Here is a 23,343-nt window from a genome sequence, read left to right on the forward strand (position 1 = left end):
CATGGGGCCTGAGCCACAGGTACAAGGGCCCCTGGTTCTATCATTTACTTTTGGTAAATTCTCCACTTTAAACAAGAGCTGCCTGGTATGTACCTAGGAGACCACATTTTTATTTGCGGAAAATATTACTGGAAATTGGGGCAAGGTTGCTTTATGGAATAAAGGGTGCCCACTTTGTGTGTGTTTTGTGGTGGTGTTTTGTTTTGTTTTTGAGACAGAGTCTCACTCTGTCGCTCAGGCTGTAGTGCAGTGGCACCATCTCGGCTAATTGCAACTTCCACCTCCCAGTTCAAGTGATTCTCTTGCCTCTTTTTGTATTTTTAGTAGAGACAGGGTTTTACCATGTTGGCGAGTCTGGTCTCAAACTCCTGGCCTCAAGTTATCTGCCCATCTCACCTCCCAAAGTGTTGGAATTACAGGCGTGAGCCACCGCACCCAGCCTTAAGGATGCCCTCTTTGGGTGGCAGGGCAAACCTAAATTGAAGAGCTACTGGATGCCAAGCCTGGCCCGTCTCCAGTGTGATGTATATTTGTGCTTTGCTCTCTGTTTAGGCTGGGGATCTGCTTAGAAGAAAGTGCATATTTTAAATGGTACCAGAAACAGAGAACATAAAACATAGCCAGGGGAGGGAAAAAAACCACAGAACAGGAATCAGCCTATTCCTAAGCCCAAATGGAATCACTTGAAAACTGTTACTGCTCTATACATTTCTAAAGAGTGAATTATTGATTTTTCTGTTAAAAAAGTTGTATATGGAATTATGACGACTGACTGAACTCATGTATCTACCATCATTTCAGCCCCAATTCCCACAAAATGGCAAGAAAAGAAAATTTTAAAATAAAATCCTTAGTGATGCAGAAAATAAAAGAGTGCCATGGAGTAAGAGAGATCTTGAACAGTTTCTGAAAGACAGAACGCAAACAGGATCAGCTCCCATGAAAAATAAAGCCAGAGAAAAATGAATACTGGAGAAGACAATGTGAGGCAGGAGGGTTTGGGAAGATCAGGCCCAAGGTCAGTGAAATGCAAAACTATAGCAGACAAACAACAGACATTGTTAGGCACCAAGAACTCAGAAAATGTACCACTGATGGACTGTCTATGATGGATTTTTTTTTTTTAAAGAAATGTGCGTGAACAAAACAAAAATAAATACAAAGGAAACATGAAGGCTACACCAGAAGCAGTGAGCAAATAAACTTGAAAACAAGTAAACATGCCTAATGATCACAAGATGGCTGCCATAGCTCTAGATCTTATGCTCTTACATCAGCGTCATATGCAGGAGCAAAATGTCAGCAAGGCCTCTGTTAAGAAGTGCTGGCTTAGATTTAATCATTGTCTCCTAGCATGGGCATATTGCTACCCCTGAAAAAAAAATCAGGGTGTATCGGCAAATAAAGTGGAGTGGAATAACTGCTGGGTGAGCAGTTTGACAAGGGAGACCAAAAAAAAAAAAAAAAAAAAAGGATGTAGAAGAGTAGAATAGCATAATTAACAAGCTTAACTATAAATGTATATAAATGTATACACACAGACACATTTCTCTTATGCCAACAAAGACCATACTCTCTTTTCAAACACAAACATAACATCCACAAAAATTGTTGCTAAGGTAGAACACAGAGAACATCTTAAGAAATTCCAAATCAAAACATCAGATAAGCCACCTTTTCTGAACAGACTGCAGAAAAAGTAAGCATTAATATCAAAAGGCTGGCAAAATGGTTCTATTTCAATATTTTAAAACACCCTTTAAGATAAAAAAGAAAATAAAAGCTAAATAACTGCAGTTAGTTTTGGATTGAAAAATGAATGTCCATGAGAGTACCACGTCATGAAAGACATGGACAAAGCAGTCATCAGAGGAAAATTTGTAGCTCTCAATCCTGGTGCTAGAAAACAAGAGAGGCAGAAAAAAATAATAAAATAAATGCAAAGATAGCAAAAGTAAGAAAATAATAAAAATAAAAGTAAACATCAGTGAAAGAGAGTATAAACAAGCAGAATGGTAGTGCTTTGAAAATAAAAAATAATTTAAATAAATTTCTGGCCATTCTGAACAAGTAAAAAACAAAAACAGTAAGCAGACCCAGGCATAAATGAAAGCATCTGAAGTGAAAAGGTGTCCAAAATTGAAGTTATAAAAAGATTAGAACTGAATACAACTCTATGTCAATATTTTTGGGACTTTAGATGAAAGTAATGCTAATCCAGGAAAATATAAATTACAGTAGAATCCCTCTTATCCAACACAGTCCAGGCCAATAGTCAGTTGGTTAAGTGAAAAAAGTGTTTAAAGTGAAGAATTATAAAAAAATGTCATTATGGATCTCAAACTTTTACTTTAATTGAAACCATAAAAACATATATTCACTCACCAATGTTTTATGCAGGGTTAATGCCTTCTCTTTAAAATTGGACCTCTGATTGGATTTCAACCTCATTTTTCTTATGTAAACACTTATAGTTCACTTTTGATAATTTATGGGTTTTGATTTTTGAAACAAAGGGAAAATGTTAAGACATATACTGTTCAGTAATGCCACCTAATCCATGTGGGATATGTCCCAGGACCCCTAGTGGATGCTTGAAACCACAGATACCAAACATGATTGCTGTCAGTTGGAACATTTTTTTTTTTTGGAGACAGAGTCTTGCTCTGTCGCCCAGGCTGGAGTGCAGTGGCGCCATCTCGGCTCACTGCCAGCTCCGCCTCTTGGGTTCACACCATTCTCCTGCCTCTGCCTCCCAAGTAGCTGGGACTACAGGTGCCCGCCACCACGCCCAGCTAATTTTTTGTATTTTTAGTAGAGACGGGGTTTCACCGTGTTAGCCAGGATGGTCTTGATCTCCTGACCTCCTGATCCGCCCACCTTGACCTAGTCGGAACACATTTTTGTTTAAGTCTTCCATCCACAGATTTAATGCCTTTCCCACCTTAACTAAATACTTATCAACACTGTGGCCATAACTTTTGCAGCTGGAGGTATGACAGCAAAACTAGCACAAATTTCTTTTTCCCTCTTTACAATTTTACAGATAGCAGGTTCATTCTTACTGCAGATCTTAGCAACATAAGCATAGTATTCGTTCCCCTTATTAAGTTGAAAACTTTCACCTTTTCACTTAAAGGAAGCACTTTATGGCTTCTCTTTGGCATATTTGAGTTGTTAGCATCACTACTCTTGCCCTCTGGGGTCACTATTAACCAAAATAAGAGTGACTTGAACACAGGGCACTGTGATACTGATACCATGACAGTCCATCTGCTAACCAAGATGGCTACTAGGTGACCAATAGGTGGGGAGTGTCTACAGCTGGATAAAAGATTATTTAAATCCTGGGCAGGATGGAGTGGGACAGCAAGAGAACTCATCATGCCACTTAGAACAGTCTGCAACTTAGAATTTATAAATTGTTTATTTCTGGAATTTTCCATTTAATATTCTTGGACCATGGTTGACTTTGGGTAATGGAAACTGAGGAAAGGGAAACGTCAGATAAAGGGGGCACAATTGTACTCCGATTGTGGAATTCTTGTAAATCAGAGCTTCTCAAACTTTAATGTGCAAACAAATGTCTTGGGGATCTTGTTAAAATGCAGAGTCTGACTCAGTAGGTGTGGGTGGGGTTCTGAGATTTGGCATTTCTAACAGGCTTCCAGGTGATATTGGTGCATGGGCCACACTTTGAGTAATAAGGATATAAATTCCTGCCTCCACCCATTGTTTCCAGTTGTATTAGAACATTTAAGTACCAATCATTTATCTAAGTGACTCAATTATATCTAGTCCTCCTGAAGTATTCAACTTAGTCTTCATGAAAATGAGAACTCTTTTTTTTTGGCAACTATTCCATTGGTCTATATAATGTTAAATTAAATAAAGTAATTATACAGGTATACTTGTAAATAAATTTGAGAGCAAACACAGCTGAAAGCTGTAAGCATTCATCTTAAATCAAGGAAGCAGAGGGTAGAATTATAACAGAAAGTAACCTATAGGCCTACCAAAGTATCCAGCTTGTGAGAATCTTCCCTTCAAAAACACTTTACCCTGTCCCTGAAAAAGCCCCAGACCCAGAGGTTATAGGTAGGTTTTACCAAATTTGCAAGGAATAAGTATTCCCTATCTCATATATGTTTTTTTCAGTAAGTAAAAAATGAGACATATGTTCTGCTTTGATTTGAATGCTTGAGCCCTTTGAAACTCATGTTGAAATTTCATTGCCACTGTAATAGTATTAAGAAGAGGGGCCTTTGAGAATTATGTCATGGGGGCTCCATGTTGTCTCCGGAGTGGAATGACCCTTGCCAGAGGCCATCAACATGCTCTTGGACTTACCAACCTTCAGAACCATGAGCCAAAAAACTTATTTTCCTTATAAATTACCCAGTCTGTGGTATTCTGTTACAGCAACAGGAAATGGACAAGACATGTGTATTAGTCTGCTCTCATGCTGCTAATAAAGACGTACCCAAGACTGGGTAATTTATAAAGGAAAGAGGTTTAATTGACCCACAGTTCCACATGGCTGGGGAGGCCTCATAATCAGGGTGGAAGACAAAGGAAGAGCAAAGGAACGTCTTACATGGCAGCAGGCAAGAGGATGTGTGCAGTGGAACTGCCCTTTATACAACTATCAGATCCTGTGAGACTTATTCACTATCACGAGAACAGCATGGGAAAGACCCACCCCCATGATTCAATTACCTCCCACCGAATCCCTTCCATGACACCTGGAAATTATGAGAGCTACAATTTAAGATGAGATTGGGCTGGGGACACAGCCAAACCATATCAACATGTCCCAACTCATTGTATAAAGTTCATACAATCCTTATCCCAAACTAGGTAAGAGTGCAAGAAAAAAAAATCATATAATTATGGTTTATATAATTATGAACATAAATACAAAAATTCCAAGTAAATTTTAGCTCACTGATTTTAATTTTATAATAAAGAAGTAAAATATTATGAAGAATCAGGACTAATATCTCGAATGTAAGAATGGTTCAATATCAGAAAATCTACTGACATAGTTTATCCCCTTCATGGACAAAGGAGAAAAACTATATATTCTCTCAATGGATATAAAATTATTTTAAAATATTCAATATTTTTTCCTAATTAAGGAAAAAATCCTTGTTCACTTATTAATAGAAAATATTCCCTCAACCTAATAGAGGCTATCTATTGGAAATCTACAGTTGAACCTTAAAGAACACAAAGCATTTTGAATAAATAGAAAGACCTATCATTTTCCTGAAAGGATGCCTGAATATTATAAAGATTGCAATTCTTCCCAAATAATATAAACTCATTTCAATCACAATAAAAATTCAAAGATTTCTCTTTTTAGTTGGAATTGTCAAATTTATTCTCAAGTTTATATGCAAAAGAAAATGAACAAGAATAGCTGTTCTGAAACATTTGGAGAAGACAAGTAACAGACAGGGAGATTTTAGCAAACAAATAAATAGTATCCGGAATGTATAATGAGCATCTACAAAACCATAAGAACAATGCAAACAACGAAAGAGAAAAATTGACAAAATAAATAGGCTATTTACAGAAAACGAAATACAGGTAGCTAATAAACATATATAAAAATGTCCAGTCTCAGGAAATTGCAAATTCAAATCAGGGCTCGTTTGTTTGGGTGTTTGGCCATTGGATTAGAAATAGCAGGAAGAATTGTTAAATACATTATATTCCATCCATTTAAGGAAAAAGATAGATCGCTATCAAATATAGCAAACACACAAAGAAGAACATGTACATGTAAACTCTAAGTGTGTGTACATAAGAAAAAAGTCAGAGCATCCAGACATGCCAGTGCCCAGCCTAGACACGCTGGGCAGTTAACCCAGGCCCAGTGGGGTAGAAGGGTGGGCTAGGCACAGTGCCTTGTACAATTTGCTCAGGACACTAGTATGTTACTGAATCTCTGGCATGAGGATCTATTAATAGATTTTTTTAAGTGCCCTAGCCAAATTCCATGTCTTCTAGAAAAATATTCTGCTTCTGTTGTTCCTTTAGAGAGCTGTTCAGCATAGAATCTAGATGTTTCCTTCTGAAACAAATCCAGTAACTATTCAACTATCAAATTTAGCATTCTGGCTGTATAGGAAAATAACAATGCTATATTAAGTTACCACTGTGAAGTAGGTGGCCAAACTGTATATGTGACATTCTTAGTTTTTCAACAAACTGAATATGCCTGAGGCACGTTTCCTGAATGCTTCTTCTTCCAACAGCCAAAGCATGATATTATCATCCACACAATTTACATTCCCAGAATGGAAGTTTGCATTCCGACAAGGGAAAAGGCTCTGAGGCCCAGGCCCCTGCCCCGCTGCATGCCATATATTTTGGGAGAGTCGTCCTTTTTCAGGGACATGGTTTGCAACTATGTTCAGAGGGAATAATATGAGTCACCTCCTCCCAGGGCTTTTCAAGAATCAATAAAATGAATTTGAAACAAACAAAGATTTGATCCAACATGAATACTGATTTTAACAACTTGTTTTGATTCCCTTGACTTTTCCATTTCTAATTTTAGAATGGAATGAAATTATTTTTGAATTCATGTTTATGAATTTTCTGGCCACTTTCAAGCCTTTAACTATTTCACACTTTCTCTCTAAAGATCAAAGAAACTCTAGTAACGTGGAAATTCATTCTCTGAGTAGTGACAAGCCAGTGACTTTTTCTATAGAAAGGGTATCAGACTCCAATTTGAAAATCTCAAGCAGCTTTATATTCAAGCAAGTTCAATCCAATCTCTTCCTGACTCACTGTCTCATCAACATGCAAAGCTCTCGAAGAGAAATCATCTCTTACTTGCCTGAGGGAGTTCTGGCAGACGTTTTGAATGTGGATGTGGAAGTTCTTTCCTCGTCTCCATCCTGTCAAGAGCCGTGGAGCAAACAGCAGGATGAGGAAGACATGGAAGACAAAACTGATAACGCACGTCACCTCGCTGCGGCGGGAGACGGAATGTAACTTCAATTCAGCCTCTTTGGGGTTTGGGTTCTGACCAAGTAAATCGGGAATGTTGTTAACAAATCAAGCCAGCCTTTATTGTTTGTCTTAACCCAAGAAAACACAAAATGACACTTACTTTGTTGCTCATTTCGGTTTTAACTTGTTGATGTCCTCCCCACAAAAATCAAACTTGAAAATGCCTGGCAGGGCCCCCTGAGATCTAGGGTTTGAAATGCTCTTTTGACAAGTTAAGAGGTTAAAAAGAATTCAGGAACATACTGTAGAGTCTCATGGGGGATTTTAGAAAAAAAAAATGCAAAGCATCTTTAAATGTGTGGAAAATCCTTAGCAGTGAAATTGCACTGAAGTCAGATTGTTTTCCTATTGATGTTGCATTGCTCGGCTGCAAGAGGTGGGGTGGGCACATCGTGGGGGGAGAGCAGAAGTACCTGTTAGGGTGCTGCCAGACCTCAGTGTGGAATTCTGCTTCTCACAGTTGGCCATAATCAATCAATCAGACTCTCTCTTTCTCCTCCCTTCTCCCTCTCCCTTTCTTTCCCTGGTTGAAGGCGCCCTCTTAAATCGCTCTTGAGCCTGCATTCTAATTTGCTCTCTCTCCCACGTGAAATCCACTTCTCCCAGCTAAGCTGCGTTTTGCAGCTTTATGACGGTACGGAAAGCACTTTATTTCCACTTAAAGAGCTGCCTGTTCTATTTACCATCACTCTCGGGGTACTTAACCTCATTTAAAAGGCTGACTTTTCTCCTGCGTTATAAAGTTGCTCGGGAGTCTCAAAGCCTCTTTCTCTGCCCAGCCCGCAGCCAGTCCTCTCCAGCCACCCCAGCCTCGCTCTCACCCCTCCCAGCCTCTGTTCCAAGGCCCAGGCGCGCCCCGCGTGGGGCACGTGTCCCTGAACGCCCCGCCTCCGGCCAGCCTGACCGCTCAGTGCTCGGTGTCACTTCTGGCACGTCTCCACATTCCTCAAATCCCAGAGAGGACCTCGAAATAGGATAAAAAATGAGAATTTAAATAAGAAGCAACAGGGCTGCCCGCTCTGGCTGGGGAGGGCCTCGGCCCCCGCCTCCACCTGCGGCCCTTTGTTTCCTGCGCGGTTTTGCAACGTCAGAGCCGTCCACACTCGCAGGCCATTTTTAGCTGCCTGTTGGAAAGGGAAGACGATGAAGTCGAGCTAAGCAGGGCAACGCCTTGCCCTCTGAGAGGCGAGGAGGGCCCTTGGGAAGCTCAGAGAGCTACGATTAAATGGCTAAACGACCTTCCTCTTCTCCAAGTCACCAGATACGAGGCAGGCGGGCACCAGATGGGCAAACTGAGCTTGGTAGAAGCTTGCGCCTTCCCCTTCGTGTCTTTGGTTGGGGGTGTTTCACTGGGGACTGGGCCCGTTAGACCGACGACAGATGCACCGCATCAGAGAGGAAAGTCACCTGTCTCACAGGGAGGATGGCAGGATGGCTGCTGGGGCAGGCGGAGCCCACGAGGGTGGGGCCGGGAGATCCTGCTCGTTTTGCCGGGTTGGCCTCTGCCGAGCCCAACACCCGCAGTGCAGAGAGCACCCCGGCTGAGTTTCCCTGACCGCATCCCGGGAAGGCAGGAGCCCCTTCCCGCGGCGGCCCAGGCCCCGGCTCCCTTGTGCTCGCGGGAAAAGCCTCTTGGATGGATGAGCGCGCCTCCTTCCTGCTCATACTCCCAGCGCAGGCCACGGCCAGAGCTGTTTCCCCTGCATACACGGGGAGGGGTGGCCAGCTCACGGTGCAGACCAGCGGGATGGGGCTTCACCGCTTGCTACCGTCTCAGTGTCCCCTCAAATCATACCTTGAAACTTACTCGCAAATGGAATGGTATTAAGACCCAGCACTTTGGGAGGCCAGGGCAGGAGGATCACTTGACCTCAGGAGTTTGAGACCAGCCTGGGCAACATAGTGAGACCCCGTCTTAAAAAAAAAACAAAAATTGGCCAGGCATGGTGTCGGCACCTGTAGTCCCAGCTACTTGGGGGGCTGAGGTGGGAGGATCACTTGAGCCCAGGAGGTCGAGGCTGCAGTGAGTTGTGTTGGCACCACTGCATTCCAGCCTGGGCGACAAAATGAAACCCTGTCTCAAAAAAAAAAAAAAGAAAAAGAAAAGAAAAAAAAGTGGGTCCTTAGGGGTTGACTGAGTCCTAAGCGCAAGCCCTAGTGAATGGGAGGAAGGCCTTCATAGAGGCTTTCCATGGTGTTCACCCCATTGCCGGCAAGGACACAGGTTGGAGGCCCCCTGGAAGCAGCCTTGCAGACAGGGAGCCTGCAGCGCCTGGGTCTCGGACTTCCCAGCCTCCAGAACTGTGAGAAAGAGACTCGTCTTTTTCATACATTACCCGTCTCAGGTATTTTATTACAGCAGCACAGACGGACTAAGACACCTCTCTTCCCTCGTCTTCCAGTTTTCTGAGCGTAAATCCTCAATGGGTGTGAAGCGCAGAATGGGAAGGCAAAGTGCACAGAATGAGCTCACTAGAGAAATCAGACTTTCCTTCTCCCTTGTGGTTTCACCTGCAGTCCCTAGTCTCCTACTGATGAAGAAGGGGCCTGGCCATAAGCTGTCCTTCCACCCCTTGGTTCCCTCCATACTGTCTCCCTCTCCGACCGCTCTCCTAAATATGTTTCCAATGACACAGGAGGTTAATGCTGGCTGCCCCAGGACTGAGTGAGAGACAGATTCCTTCCATGCCCAGAGGAGCCTGGCTTCAGGGTGAAGGGTGAGCAAAGTTCCTATTGAACTCGTGGCTTCTTGGAGCAGGATTTCCAAGAATTGACACTCCAAACCAGTATCCCAGGACCTGGTCTGCCAGGCACACAGCCAACGTGTGTTTCTTTACCAGCTGAAAAACAGCAGGCAGCAGCCACAGCTAATGTTTTTGAGCATTTCCTTCTTGCCTGTCTCTCTCAAAGCCTAACAGATAGTGTCAGGGGCACGTTGTACAAAATCATGAACTGAAGCATTTTCTCAAAAGCTCCTCTCATCTAATGCATTTAGATATTGCACAAGGGAAAAGATGCAGACACCAGCCTCACACTCCCTGCTTTCTCTAACTGGGGACATCTCCTACAGGTGACATTTGAAATTCAGTCTCTCTTGTTGCCACCTCAGGATTTAACCCCAGCCTGAGTCCGCCTCCCCATCCTCTCCTTTCAAAACCTGGATCACCTAGGAGGTGAACTTTCAGTTTTCTGGAATGGATCATGGAGGTGAGCCACTGCATCAGGGGAGGGTGTTGACATGACTCTGTGCCTTCTCTTTTCTGGTGGAGCCCTTTGTAGCAGAAAATAATATTTACTATGGAAACAACATAAATGAGTCTTGGTGGAAGACTCTAGGTTTGCATTGTTAAGATAATAGGCTGAAAATTTTGCACTATTTTTTGATAGTTCTAAATATTCCAGGAATTTAATATGCATTGAAGTAAGCAGGTCACAGCCTGTGGCTTAGAAATAATAGAGCCAATTTACACTCCTACCAGCAGTGTAAAAGCGTTCCTATTTCTCCACATTCTCTCCAGCATCTGTTGTTTCTTGACTTTTTAATGATCGCCATTCTAATTGGTGTGAGATGGTATCTCATTGTGGTTTTGATTTGCATTTCTCTAATGACCAGTGATGATAAGCTTTTTTTCATATGTTTGTTGGCCGCATAAATGTCTTCTTTTGAGATGTGTCTGTTCATATCCTTTGCCCTCTTTTTGATGGGGTTGTTCATTTTCTCTTGTAAATTTAAGTTCCTTGTAGATTCTGGATATTAGCCCTTTGTCAGATGGGTAGATTGCAAAACATTTTTTCCCATTCTGTAGGTTGCCTGTTCACTCTGATGATAGTTTCTTTTGCTGTGCAGAAGCTCTTTAGTTTAATTAGATCCCATTTGTCAAACCTGCATGTTCTGCACATGTATCCCAGAACTTAAAGTATAATTTTAAAAAAAAAGAAATAATAGCGCCATTCCATGACTCGTGTTGCATGGGGCCGTCATCGCTTTGGCCTCTCTGTGCAGCACTTCAGACTTTGGGAATGTGTGTCTAGCATTGATGCTGAGCGTGGATTCAATCAGAAAGACCTATGTTCAAACACTGGCGTTTGTTTGTGTGACCCAGGCAGGTTAACGCTCTTAGCCCTAATTTCCTCAGCTGTAAAACAGGCAATAATGACAGTCCCTATTGTATAGAGTTCTGAAAATTAAATATGCTCAGTGCCTGACAAAAAGTAAATCTTCAACAATGTCAATTCTTATTATTAAGGTTTTTACCGCATCCTTGCTCAATGATTTGGAGCTTTTGTGTTATTCTCTGCAGAGGAAAATTGGCTTTGTGCTTGATTAAAACCTATCTTGGTTGCCCCAATGTCCTGATGCTGTTCAGACAGTAAATAGTCTTTCCCAGGAGCAGGTAGCTTTTTAATTCTAGAGAGAAGAAAAGGAGGCTGGAGGGTTCTGAGTTTCTCCAGGGGTGTGCGGGGTTGACTGGGTGTAGGAATCATCACTGACCACTTTGTTTTCCAAGAAGGCCCACAAAGGGCTCTACAGTTAATGTTTTATCAGGGACCAATAGGGAGTCTCCTCCATTGTACATTCAATGAACACTTGCAAAGGAAATGGATGAATGAATGAATGAATGAACAAATGAATAATTTCCTTCTTGGTTTTCTCTTGAAAGGAAATATGTAGTCATCCCTCTGTATCCAAACAGGATTGTTTCTAGGACCTCCCACCCTCAACCCCATGGATACCAAAATCCACAGATGTTCAAGTCCCCGTTTGCATACACCCTATGCACATACTCCGTTATACTTTAAATCATCTCTATACTATGTATAATACCTAGCACTATGTAAATAGTTGTTGTGTTACATTGTTTAGGGAATAATGACAAGAAAAAAGCCTGTATATGTTCAGTACAGATGCAACCATCTTTTTTTTTTTTTTGTAATATTTCTTATTCACAGTTGGTTGAATCCAAGGATGCTGACTCCACAGATTTGGAGGGCTGACTGCACTCCATGGTTAGCACATATGCTGAGAGCTGCATGAAGCTGGGTCTAGATCTCAGCCCTGTCATTGACCTTGGGCATATTGTATGGCCCCTTTGTACCTTCCCATCTTCATTTGTCCACCTGGCATCATACCCAACTCACAAGAATGGTGGGGTTAAATGAACTATTAATGCCAGGCACTCAGCACAGGGCTTGGTGTGTTCATAATAAGCATCACCAGCAGCAGCTGTGTCATCATGATCAGTTTTCTCTGCCTTACCTCTCTCCGCCTGAAGCAGCTCTTGGATGGGAAAGGTAGAGATGGTGGTCAGAGCCAGCCTTGGTGCCATTGTTAGTTTCAAATAGTGGTGCCCATAATTCCACATATGTCTGTTGGCCGAATGTATTTAAATGAAGTATCTGTTTATGCTTAAGTCTATATTTGAGTGTCTGTGTGTATCTGCCCTACAGAACCCTCATCCCTTCTGTACGGAGTCATATGTATTTAGATCTGTTTTCTTCCTTACCATGCCCCTTACTGTTGAGTACTTTTCATGCTGGTGGAGATGGTTTAAATTCTTGAAGATTTTGAGTGAGTGAAGGGCATCCAATTGTTTTTCTCCTCTATCGCATTTCCCACTGGGGAGAGAAAGGCTGAATGAATACCTTTTTAAGCTTTCCCCAAATAAGTCATTTCTAGGCTCTAAGATAGCAGGAGAAATGTCAGCACAAATGCTAATTAAGAAATAAGTAACATCGCAGACCAAAAAAAGGAGCAGAAAACTAATCCTCCCTATTGGTGGTGGAAGTGTAGGTCCTCCCCATCAGACACCAGTCCAAGAAAAGAAATAGGGTCGAAATGATGTGTTTATATTGTAAGGAAGCTGTGGGTCAGGCTTTTACACATCTGATATCTGTGTGCTGGTATCATAGGTTGTGGGAACAAGAGACATAACCTGTGTTCTTTCTGGTAACCAGTTGTTGTGGTCTCTGGGAGAGGGGCTCTGAGGGTGCTCTGGGAAGCATCTTCCTGTCATTTTCAGACGCTTTGAAATGGGAAATGCACTGTGTGATGTGATGCTGTTTTAACATTGCCCAGGGTTTGAATTATGAATGTTTACAAGTGCAGGAGGCTCTGCAGAAGCCACCAAACTGTGTACCTATCAGTTGCCTGGTTTATCATTGCACAGAATCTGGGTTCTTTGGAGGAAGAGGCCAATGGAAGCCAAGGTTCTTAACTTCATTTTGGCCGATTCAATGATGTTATAAACCTGAGGTAGGGTCACATCTAGGAGATATACATCGGTCCCCAGATGTGAGTGAGTTATCAGAGAACAAACTTGGCAGGACTCAAATTGGCTTGAATGGAGAAGACTGGGCTGGACTTTTGGGAAGCTGCAGTATTGGCTGTGCCAGAGAGTAAAAAGGAGGATGTACCGGTGGGAAATAGCTCATGAAACACACAGGGAGGGGAGGGGAGAGAGCTTGGCACCTGGCAAGTCTGCCGCAAGAGCAGCGCTGTCCAAGGGAAATGTAACGTGAGCCACATATATACCTTATTCTCCCGTGTTCTTTCTATTCCTTGTTTTCTAAGTGGAGCTTTTCTGACGTGCAGACATCCTTGGTCTAGTTTGTGCTTGACCAGCTCTTGGGGACACCTTGACCAGCTCTCATGTGTGATTTTAGGGCTTTCACCTTTGCAAAGGGCTATACCAGCTGCCCAGTCTTTCTGGAGCTCCAGAGTTATTTTAACTGATGACTTTTCAGAAATGCAGGACGGATGTAGGTCACCTGATACTCTGGAAGCCATGTGAGGCTTGGCAATTGGATGCTTGGAGCCAATCCTTTTTCACTCACAAAGCTTTTGTGGGAATGTGGCATTATTTAATTGAGCTAACAAAGCTCATTACCAGAAAGATCTGGGGAAGGACTGGCCAAGGACAGGTAAGATGAAGCCTCACCAGGAAAGAGAAGCAAGGAAATCATAACAAAATAAAACGAAAATGAAACACAGTACCTGCCTTCATTCTGAACTAACTTGTTCCTGACCTGCAGCCTAACCTGGAGCCCTGGTCCCTGTGCTCTGCCAGAGGAAGCCTGTGAGCTAGGACAGAGCAGATGCTGCCTCTGATTCCAATGCCAACACCCCTGACAAGCATGGACACTGAGCAGCCTGCACACGCATGAATCCAAAATCTGGCTCTGGCCTGACGGACAGTCAAGGAAAGAAAGAAGTCACAACATAATTTAATACTCGATAAGTACAGGGATACCCTGCTTTACTACACTTTGTAGATATTGCATTTTTTACGAAGGCTTGTTTTGTGGCAACCCTGCATCAAGCAAGTCTATTGATCAGCACCATTTTTCCAACAGCGTATGCTCATTTTGCACTACACTTGGCACTTGGTAATTCTCACAATAATTCAAGCCTTTTCATTATTGTATCTGTTATGGTGATCTGTAATCAGTGATCTTTGAAGTCACTGTTATAATTGTTTTGGAGGCACCACAAACTGCACCCGTATAAGATGGCGAACTTAATATACGTAGTGTGTGTTCTGATTTTGTTCCACACACCGGCCATTCCCCCATCTCTTTCCTTCTCCTCAGACCTCCTTATTCCCTGAGACAAAGGAAGAGTAAAACTAGGCCAATTAATAACCCTACAATGGTCTCTAAATGCTCAAATAAAAGGAAGAGTCCCCCATTTCTCACTTTAAATCAAAGCTAGAAATGATTAAGCTTAGTGAGGAAAGCATGTCTAAAACTGAGATAGACTGAAAGTGAGGCCTCTTGCACCAAATGGTTAGCTAAATTGTAAATGCAAAAAAAAAGTTGTCGAAGGAAATTTAAAGTGCTACTTCAGTGAACACACAAATGATAAGAAAATGAAACAGCCTTATTGCTGATGTGGAGAAAGGTTTAGTGACCTGAATAGAAGATCAAACAAGGCAAAATATTCCCTTAAGCCAAAGCCTAATCCAGAGGAAGACCTCAATTCTCTTTAATTCTAGAATTCGAAGCCTGAAGGAGGTAAGGAAGCTGCAGAAGAAAAGTTGGAAGCTAGCAAATGTTGGTTCTTGAGGATTAAGGAAAGAAGCCATCTTCATAACATAAAAGTGCAAGGTGAAGTAGCAAGTGCTGGTGTAGAAGCTGCAGCAAATTATCTGAAAGATCTAGCTAGAATTATTGATGAAGGTGGCAGTTCTAGACAACAGATTTTCAATGTAGACAAAACAGCCTTCCATTGTAAGAAGATGCCATCTAGGACCTTAGCTAGAGAGGAGAAGTCAATGCCTGGCTTCAAAGCTTCAAAGGACAGGCTGACTCTCTTGTTAGGGACTAGTGCAGGTGGTGACTTTAAGTTGAAGCCAATGCTCATTTACTATTTCCAAAGTCCCAGGGCCCTTAAGAACTCTGCTAAATCAACTCTGCCTGTGCTCTGTAAATGGAACAACAACACCTGGACGGCTGCATATCTGGTTTACACCATGGTTAACTGAATATTTTAAACCCACTGTTGAGACCTACTGCTCAGAAAAAAAAAAAGTTCTTTCAAAATATTACCACTCACTGACAGTGAACCCAGTCGCCCAAGAGCTCTCATAGAGAGTAACAAGGAGATTAATGTTTTTATGCCTGCTAATACAACCATCATTCTTTTTTCTTCTTTCCAGCTTTTAGGTTCAAGGGGTACATGTGCAGGTTTATTACATGGGTAGATTGCATGTCACAGGGGTTAGGAGTACAGATAATTTTGTCACTCAGGTAATCATCATAATAGCCAATAGGTAGTTTTTTAATTCTTACTCTCCTCCCACCCTCTTCCTTCAAGTAGGCCCTGGCGTCTATTGTTCCCTTCTTTGTGTCAATGTGTGCTCAATGTTTAGCTCCCACTTATAAGTGAGAACATGTTGTATTTGGTTTTCTGTTCCTGAATTAAATTGCTTAGGATGATGGCCTCTAGCTATATCCATGTTGCTGCTAAAGACATGATTTCATTCTTTTTTATGGCTGCATAGTATTCCATGGTGTAAATGTACCACATTTTGTTTATCTATTCTACCACTGATGGGCACCTGGGTTAATGCCATGTCTTTGCTATTGTGAACAGTGCTATGATGAATGTATGTGTGCATGTGTCTTTATGGCAGAATGATTTATATTCCTTTGGGTATATACTCAGTAATAGGATTGCTGGGTTGAATGATAATTCTAAGTTATTTGAGAAATCTCCACACTGCTTTCCACAGTGGCTGAACTAATTTACATTCCCACCAACAGTGTACGTATTCCCTTTTTTCTACAACCTTGCCAGTATCTGTTATTGTTTGACTTTTAAGAACAGCCATTCTGACTACTATGAGATGGTATCTCATTGTGGTTTTGATTTGCATTTCCCTAATGATTAGTGATATTGGGCATTGTTTTTCATATGCTTGTTAGCCATGTGTATTCTTCTTTTGAGAAGTGTCTGTTCATATCCTTTGCCCACTTTTTTTGCTTATTGATTTGTTTAAGTACCTTATAGATTCTGGATATTAGACGTTTGTTGGATGCATAGTTTGCAAATATTTTCTCCCCATTCTGTAGGTTGCCTGTTTTCTCTGTTGGTGGTTTCCTTTGCTGTGCAGAAACGCTTTAGTTTAATTAGGTCCTACTTGTTAATTTTGTTGTTGTTGTTGTTGCAATTGCTTTTAGAATCTTCATCATGAAGTTATTATCAGGATTGATGATCAGAATTGTATTTAATAGGTTTTCTTGTAGGGTTTTTATAGTTTTCAGTTTTACATTTAGGTCTTTAATCCATCGTGAGTTGATTTTGGTATATAGTGAAAGGTAGGACTCTAGTTTCAATCTTCTGCATATGACTAACCAGTTATCCCAGCATCATTTATTGAATAAGGAGTCCTTTCCCCAGTGCTTGTTGTTATCAACTTTGTTGAAGATCAGATGGTTATAAGTGTGGGGCTTTATTTCTGGGCTGTCTAACCTGTTTCATTGGTCTGTGTATCTGTTTCTTTACTAGTAGCATGCTACTTTAGTTACTGCAGCCTTGTAGTATAGTTTGAAGTTGAGTAGTGTGATGCCTCCAGCTTTGTTCTTTTTGCTTAGGATCAGTCTGGCTATTTGGGCTCTTTTTTGGTTCCAAATGAATTTTAGAATAGTTTTTTCCTAATTCTGTGAAAAAAAGCATCATTGGTAGTGTGATAGGAATAGAATTGAATTGATAAATTGCTTTAGGCAGTATGGCCATTTTAACAATATTGATTGTTTCTATCGATGAGCATGGAATGCTTTTCCATTTGTTTGTGTCATCTTTGATTTATTTCAGCAGTGTTTTGTAATTCTCATTGTAGAAATCTTTCACCTCTCTGATTGGCTAGGTATCAGAAATAAAATACATAGGTATTTTATTCTTTTTCTGGCCATTGTAAATGGGATTGTGTCCTCGATTTAGCTCTCAGCTTGGATGTTATTGGCGTATATAAATGCTACTGGTTTTTGGTCATTGCTTTTGTATCCTGAAACTTTGCTGAAGTTTTAAAATCAGATTTAGGAGCCTTTGGGCAGAGACTATGGGGTTTTCTGGGTATAGAATTATATTGCCTCCAAAGAGAGGTAGTTTGACTGTCTCTCTTCCTATTTGGATGCCTTTTATTTCTTTCTTTTGTCTGATTGCTCTGGCCAGAAGTTCCAGCACTATGTTGAATAAGAGTGGTGAAAGTGGACATCTTTGTCTTGTTCCAGTTCTTGATAAGAATGTTTCCAGCTTTTGCCCATTCAGTACAATGTTGGCTGTTATTATTTTTTATTCCATTTTGTATGTTGCCTGTTTACTCTGTTGATAGTTTCTTTTGCTACGTCATTCTTTCTTATAATGTTTGCCCATGTTATTTTGTGGTATGTTCCTTCAATGCCTAGTTTGCAAAACCACCATTCTGCAGCCCACGGATCAAGAAATAATTTCAACTTTCAAGTCTTATTGTTTAAGAAATGCATTAGGCTGGCCGGGTGTGGTGGCTCATGCCTGTAATCCCAGCACTTTGGGAGGCTGAGGCGGGCGGATCACGAGGTCAGGAGATCGAGACCATCCTGGCCAACATGCTGAAATCCCGTCTCTACTAAATATACAAAAAATTAGCCGGGCGTGGTGGCAGGCGACTGTAGTCCCAGCTACTCGGGAGACTGGGGCAAGAGAATGGCGTGAACCTGGGAGGCAGAGCTTGCAGTGAGCCGAGATGGTGTCACTGCACTCCAGCTTGGGCAACAGAGTGAGACCCTGTCTCAAAAAAAAAAAAAAAAAAGAAAAGCATTAGGTAAGGCCACAGGTGTCATAGATAGTGATTCCTCTGATGTATCTGCGCCAAGTAAATTGAAAGCCTTCTGGAAAGGATTAACCATTTTAGATGCCATTAAGAACATTTGCGATTCATGAAAGGCAGTCAAGATATTGATATTCTCAGAAGTTTGGAAGAAGTTGGTTCCAACCCTCACAAATGACTTTGGAAGGTTTAACACTTCAATGGAAGAAGTCACCGCACATGTGGTGGAAACAGCAAGGGAACTAGAATTAGAAGTGGAGCCTCAAGATGTGACTGAATTGCTGCAATCTCATGATCAAACTTGAATGGATGAGGAGTTGCTTCTTATGGATGAGCAAAGAAAATGGCTTCTTGAAATGGATTCTACTCCTGGTGAAGATGCTGTGAACATTGTTGAAGTGACAACAAAGGACTTAGAATATTACATAAATGTAGTTGATAAAGCAGCAGCAGAGTTTGAGAGGATTGACTCCAATTTGAAAGAAGTTCTACTGTGGGTATAATGCTGTCAAACAGCATCACATTCTATAGAGAAGCCTTTTGTGAAAGGAAAAGTCAATCAATATGGCAAAGTTCACTGTTGTCTTATTTTAAGAAATTGCCCCAGCCACCCCAGCCTTCAGCAATCATCAACATCAAAGCAAGACCCTCCATTAGCAACAAGATTATGGCTCGCTGAAGGCTCAGATGATCATTAGCATTTTTTAGAAATAAAGTATTTTTAAATTAAGGTATGTACTTTTTTTAGACATAATGCTATTGCATGCTTAATAGACTATAGCACACTGTAAACATAATGTTTGTATGCATTGGAAAACCAAAATATTAGTGTAACTAGCCATATTCTGATATTTGCTTTATTGCGGTTATCTAGAACCAAACCTGAAATATTTCTGAGGTATGTTTGCAACATTCTCAAAAAATGCAAACCTTAAACCCTGAATTTGAGTTACAGAAAGCCAGAGACACATATATACTTAACATATGTACATTTATTCAGATTTATTGAAGACCGAGTTATTCTGCATAAAGTTCCAAGTGGCATTAAATTTCATTTAGAAATAAGATTTTTTGAAACAAATGTTTATAAGCCATATCACACTTTTCCTTCTCTTTTTAAAAAACATTTTCTGAAAACAACTTGACCTTTTGCTTAATGACTTAGCATTTTTTTTTCCAGGAGAGGTGCCTGATGAGCTCCCAGTCATGTGGTTCAGGGCGGGCTCTGGAAGACTCACAGAGGAGACTCCTCCGAGAAACCGAGAAGGTTTCTCTCCAAGTCGGGATCTGCTCTGCCCAGGATGCTCCTTCAACACACACACTGAAAAACTGAGCACCTAGAGAGCAACACCAAAAACCCATGGCCAATAATGGACAACCAAATCAGGTGACAAGTTATCCCCAGACCCTAAAATGCACACGGTGGTGATAGGGCACCAAAAACCACAGAGTCTCTGGAATTGACATCCATGAGGGAGGAGATGGGGGGAAATAATGAGGCAGAGCCCAGCCACCTAAGGCAGGAGACCCCAAATTGGCTAACCAGAGAGGGCAGCTGGTGGATTGAGAACAGCAACTGTAATATGCTGAGTGAGTCCATGACCCTGCCTGAGATGAAACCAGGCTACGCATGGTTCCTACCATCAGGTCAGATCATACCGGGTGATATGTAGCCACTTTGACCATCCTAATAGTCCAAGGGGCAGTGGAGCCATTAGAATCAGCTCGGCCTCCAGGCATGCCTTCATCCCTGGGTCAGCGTGAAGGTGCGGAAGCTGTGGTTCTGCAGAGGAGATCACTTAAGAAGGCCCGGGCCTCACTTAAACTCTTTAATTGAGGGCCTCTGGGGCGGAGTCCCAGGCCTGCTGATTTCTTCATGCTCCCAAGCTAAGTCCAGAAGTAGTTAAAGTTGCGGATCACTTCAGTGAGGGAGAAAAAAAAGCATACTTTTTGAGGACTCTTCCCAAATAAGATTCCTTTTTCCTCTGATTTGTTACTATTTGTTAGCATCTGTGAGTGAAAGGGATGTGAGGGTTTGATTTGGCCTAAATTCCCCTATAGAAAATTCCCTTTGGGAAGAAAAAAGGCTCTGATCACCAACCAAAGGCCATATATTCTAGTCTCGGCCCCCACCACTTGCTGGGGTCCTCCGGGGAGCTGTGGAAAGTTCTGGCATCCTGCCCCACCTCCCAAGGCTCTGCTGTGGTCATCTTGGGTTCTAGATGCCCCCGAGGGTCGTAATGTGCAGTTAGGGTACCCTGGACTCCAGGCAGCCTCAGTAAGCCTTTGCAGGGCAGGACACTCTTGTCCCTGTGTGCAAGTCATTGCTTCATGTAATTTGCGTAAATACAGGCTCTTTTCTACCCAAGGTTAATCTTTTTAATTAGTTAAGCTGCTACGTTATAGGAAACAAACATTGACCCTTAAGTACATAATTGGCACAATTGAAACAATTAAATTATTTTCCCCAGGAGAGCATTCAGCAAAGCAAATCTTGCTGTAGAAGGAACAGCACAAAAAGCTGGAAGGAAATTGTGGCACATGTGAAAGATAACTTGTCAGTGTTTGCAGTCTACTGAGATCCCCACTGCAAGAAGAGGCAGGATTTTCACTTGCTTCTTGGCCCGCCTCTGTTGTCCAGAATCCAGGACAGGTGACAAGAGAAGCGGATGTGATCTGCACAAGCTGGTGCAGCTAGGTTGCAAGTTGCTCTTCCTGGACAGGCTGGGAAGGGTGCTGGAGGGGAGGGAGGAGGAGAGCGGTTTTAGGGAAGGGGTGCTGAGCAGTCAGGGACCTGTAAGGTCACATTTCTTTCAGGTATTCTTTCTAGGTGTACTGAATGGGAACATTGTCTGTCATCCCTAGACTGCATTAAAGACCTAAACTGTTCCCATTTATCTTTGCTTGTTGGACTGAAGTTTCTAATGCAGCTGGTGACACAGAGCACAGCTCTGTGTTTTTATGGGTTGCTTAGTTCAAGATCTGGATGAAAGAAGCCTGAACCCATTTTTGTGCAAAAGCCTAAGGGTGTACAGCAGGGATGCTCAAACTTTTGTTTTTATAAGAACTTTTATATTAACTAGGTTTTCTGTGTGTGAGAAGAAATTCTTGAACATGGAAATGAACAGTTCTAACTGTAGGATGGAGTTTACAGTGAGTATAAACCTCCCTCCCCACCTCCAATCCCAGGGCCCCTTCTATCTGTGCTCACACCTGTAATCCCAGCCCTTTGGGAGGCCGAGGCGGGTGGATCACTTGAGGTCAGGGGTTCATGACCAGCCTGGCCAACATGGTGAAACCCTATCTCTACCAAAAACACAAAAATTATCCAGGTGTGGTGGCACATGCCTGTAATCCCAGCTACCTGGGAGGCTGAGGCAGGGGAATCGCTTGAACCTGGGAGGCAGAGGTTACAGTGAGCCGAGATTGCACCACTGCACTCCAACCTGGGCGACAGAGAGAGACTCCATCGCAAAACAGACAAACAAACAAACAAACAAACTTCTGAAAGAATGAAAAGCTTTTCCAATTATCGGAAAGGAAAGACACCTACAACCCATAATATTGTCAACTCTCTACTGAAGCAGGCATTCACAGAGGCTATGAGTGGAGTATAAATTATTGCCATGCCTTTGGGGGAAGATGAGACACTATCTAAAAAAAATTTAAAAGAAATATGTCACTTCCTGGAACTTATCCAACAGATCTACTTACATAGTTCTTAGGAGAAAAGGCTCATGGCATGTGGGCATCATAGTTGCATAGGCAAGGGGGCTTTCCCCAAGGCCATCTTTGTGCCCCCAGTGGCTTAGTGTGTTACCTTCCTTGTAATTTGCATTTCATAATTATTCATTCTAGCAAAATCCCTTTCACTTTGCCACTTTCTAGTTGTTTGGCCTTGGAAGATCATTGAGTTTCTCTTCGTCTCAGTTTTCTCATTGGAAAATTGAAGTGTGCACTATTTCCTGTCTAAGACTACTCCGGTTACCATGACCCCATGATAAATTACCCAAAAATATGGTGGCAGGCAACAACTGTTTTTTATGTGCATGAATTCAGTGGGTTGGGAATTCAGATGGGAATTCAACTGAAAGACACTGAGGCTGGGGGCTGGCATACCCTGCAGCCTTACTCATGTTATGTGTCTGGTGATTGGAGCTGGCTGTTGGCTTGGGGGCCTCAGTTCTTCCCCATGCTGTCACTCCATGTCAGCTAGCTGGGGTTCCAGCAAGCATCCATGAGAGACAGCCAGGTGTAAACTCTATGGCTTTTCCACAACTCCCCATTTAGCTTTGGAAGTTATACAGTATCATCCCCACTGCATTCTGTTAGTTAAGATAGTTATAAAGTTCTGCCCAGGCTCAGGGGAGAGGTACAGTAGTCTGCTACGGCTGCCATGACAAAGTACTACAGACTGGATGGCTTAAACAACAGAAATTAATTTTCTTACAGTTTTGAAAGTAGAAGTCTGAGATAAAGGTGTCAACAGGGTTGGTTTCTCCTGAGGCCTGTCTCCTTGGCTTGTAGATGCTGTCTTCTCCCTCTGTCTTCATGTGGTCATCCCTCTATGTCTGTGTTCTAATCTCCTCTTGTAATAAGGACACTGTCATTACTGTCATATTGGGTTAGGGCCTACCTTAAGGACCATATTTAGCCTTACTTATCTCTTTAGAGACCCTGTCTCCAAAGGCAGTCACATTCTGAGATACTGGGGGTTAGGGCTTCAACATATGAATTTTGGGGGAACACAATTCAGCTCATAACAGGAGGGAACATAGATCCCACCTCTTGAGAGAAGGTTAGCATCACACAATACAGAGAGCTTGTGGGATGGCTCATACCAACATCATTGTCCTTAGAAAATAAAATCAGCCAACATGACCTACAACACCATCCTGATACAATTTAAATGACATAGATGAAGGTGATTAATAATGACAGCATCATACTGGTGTACTGTACAGTGCAGTAACTTACTGGCCTCAAGGATAGGCCTCTGGTTGAA

The 23,343-nt window shown here is 42.1% G+C and overlaps 1 long non-coding RNA gene across 1 annotated transcript in view; it reads left to right on the forward strand.

Moving 5' to 3' along the window:
• LOC129044380 (uncharacterized) overlaps positions 1-23,343 on the forward strand; it is an 88,264-nt gene that overhangs the window by 37,218 nt on the left and 27,703 nt on the right. The window contains exons 2-3 of the long non-coding RNA XR_008504660.1: positions 19,519-19,725; positions 20,810-21,491. This is a non-coding gene — a long non-coding RNA (uncharacterized LOC129044380). The remainder of the gene's footprint in view (positions 1-19,518; positions 19,726-20,809; positions 21,492-23,343) is intronic.

This window comes from Pongo pygmaeus, chromosome 13 (assembly GCF_028885625.2).
Source record: "Pongo pygmaeus isolate AG05252 chromosome 13, NHGRI_mPonPyg2-v2.0_pri, whole genome shotgun sequence".
NCBI classification, from domain to species: Eukaryota; Metazoa; Chordata; class Mammalia; order Primates; family Hominidae; genus Pongo; species Pongo pygmaeus.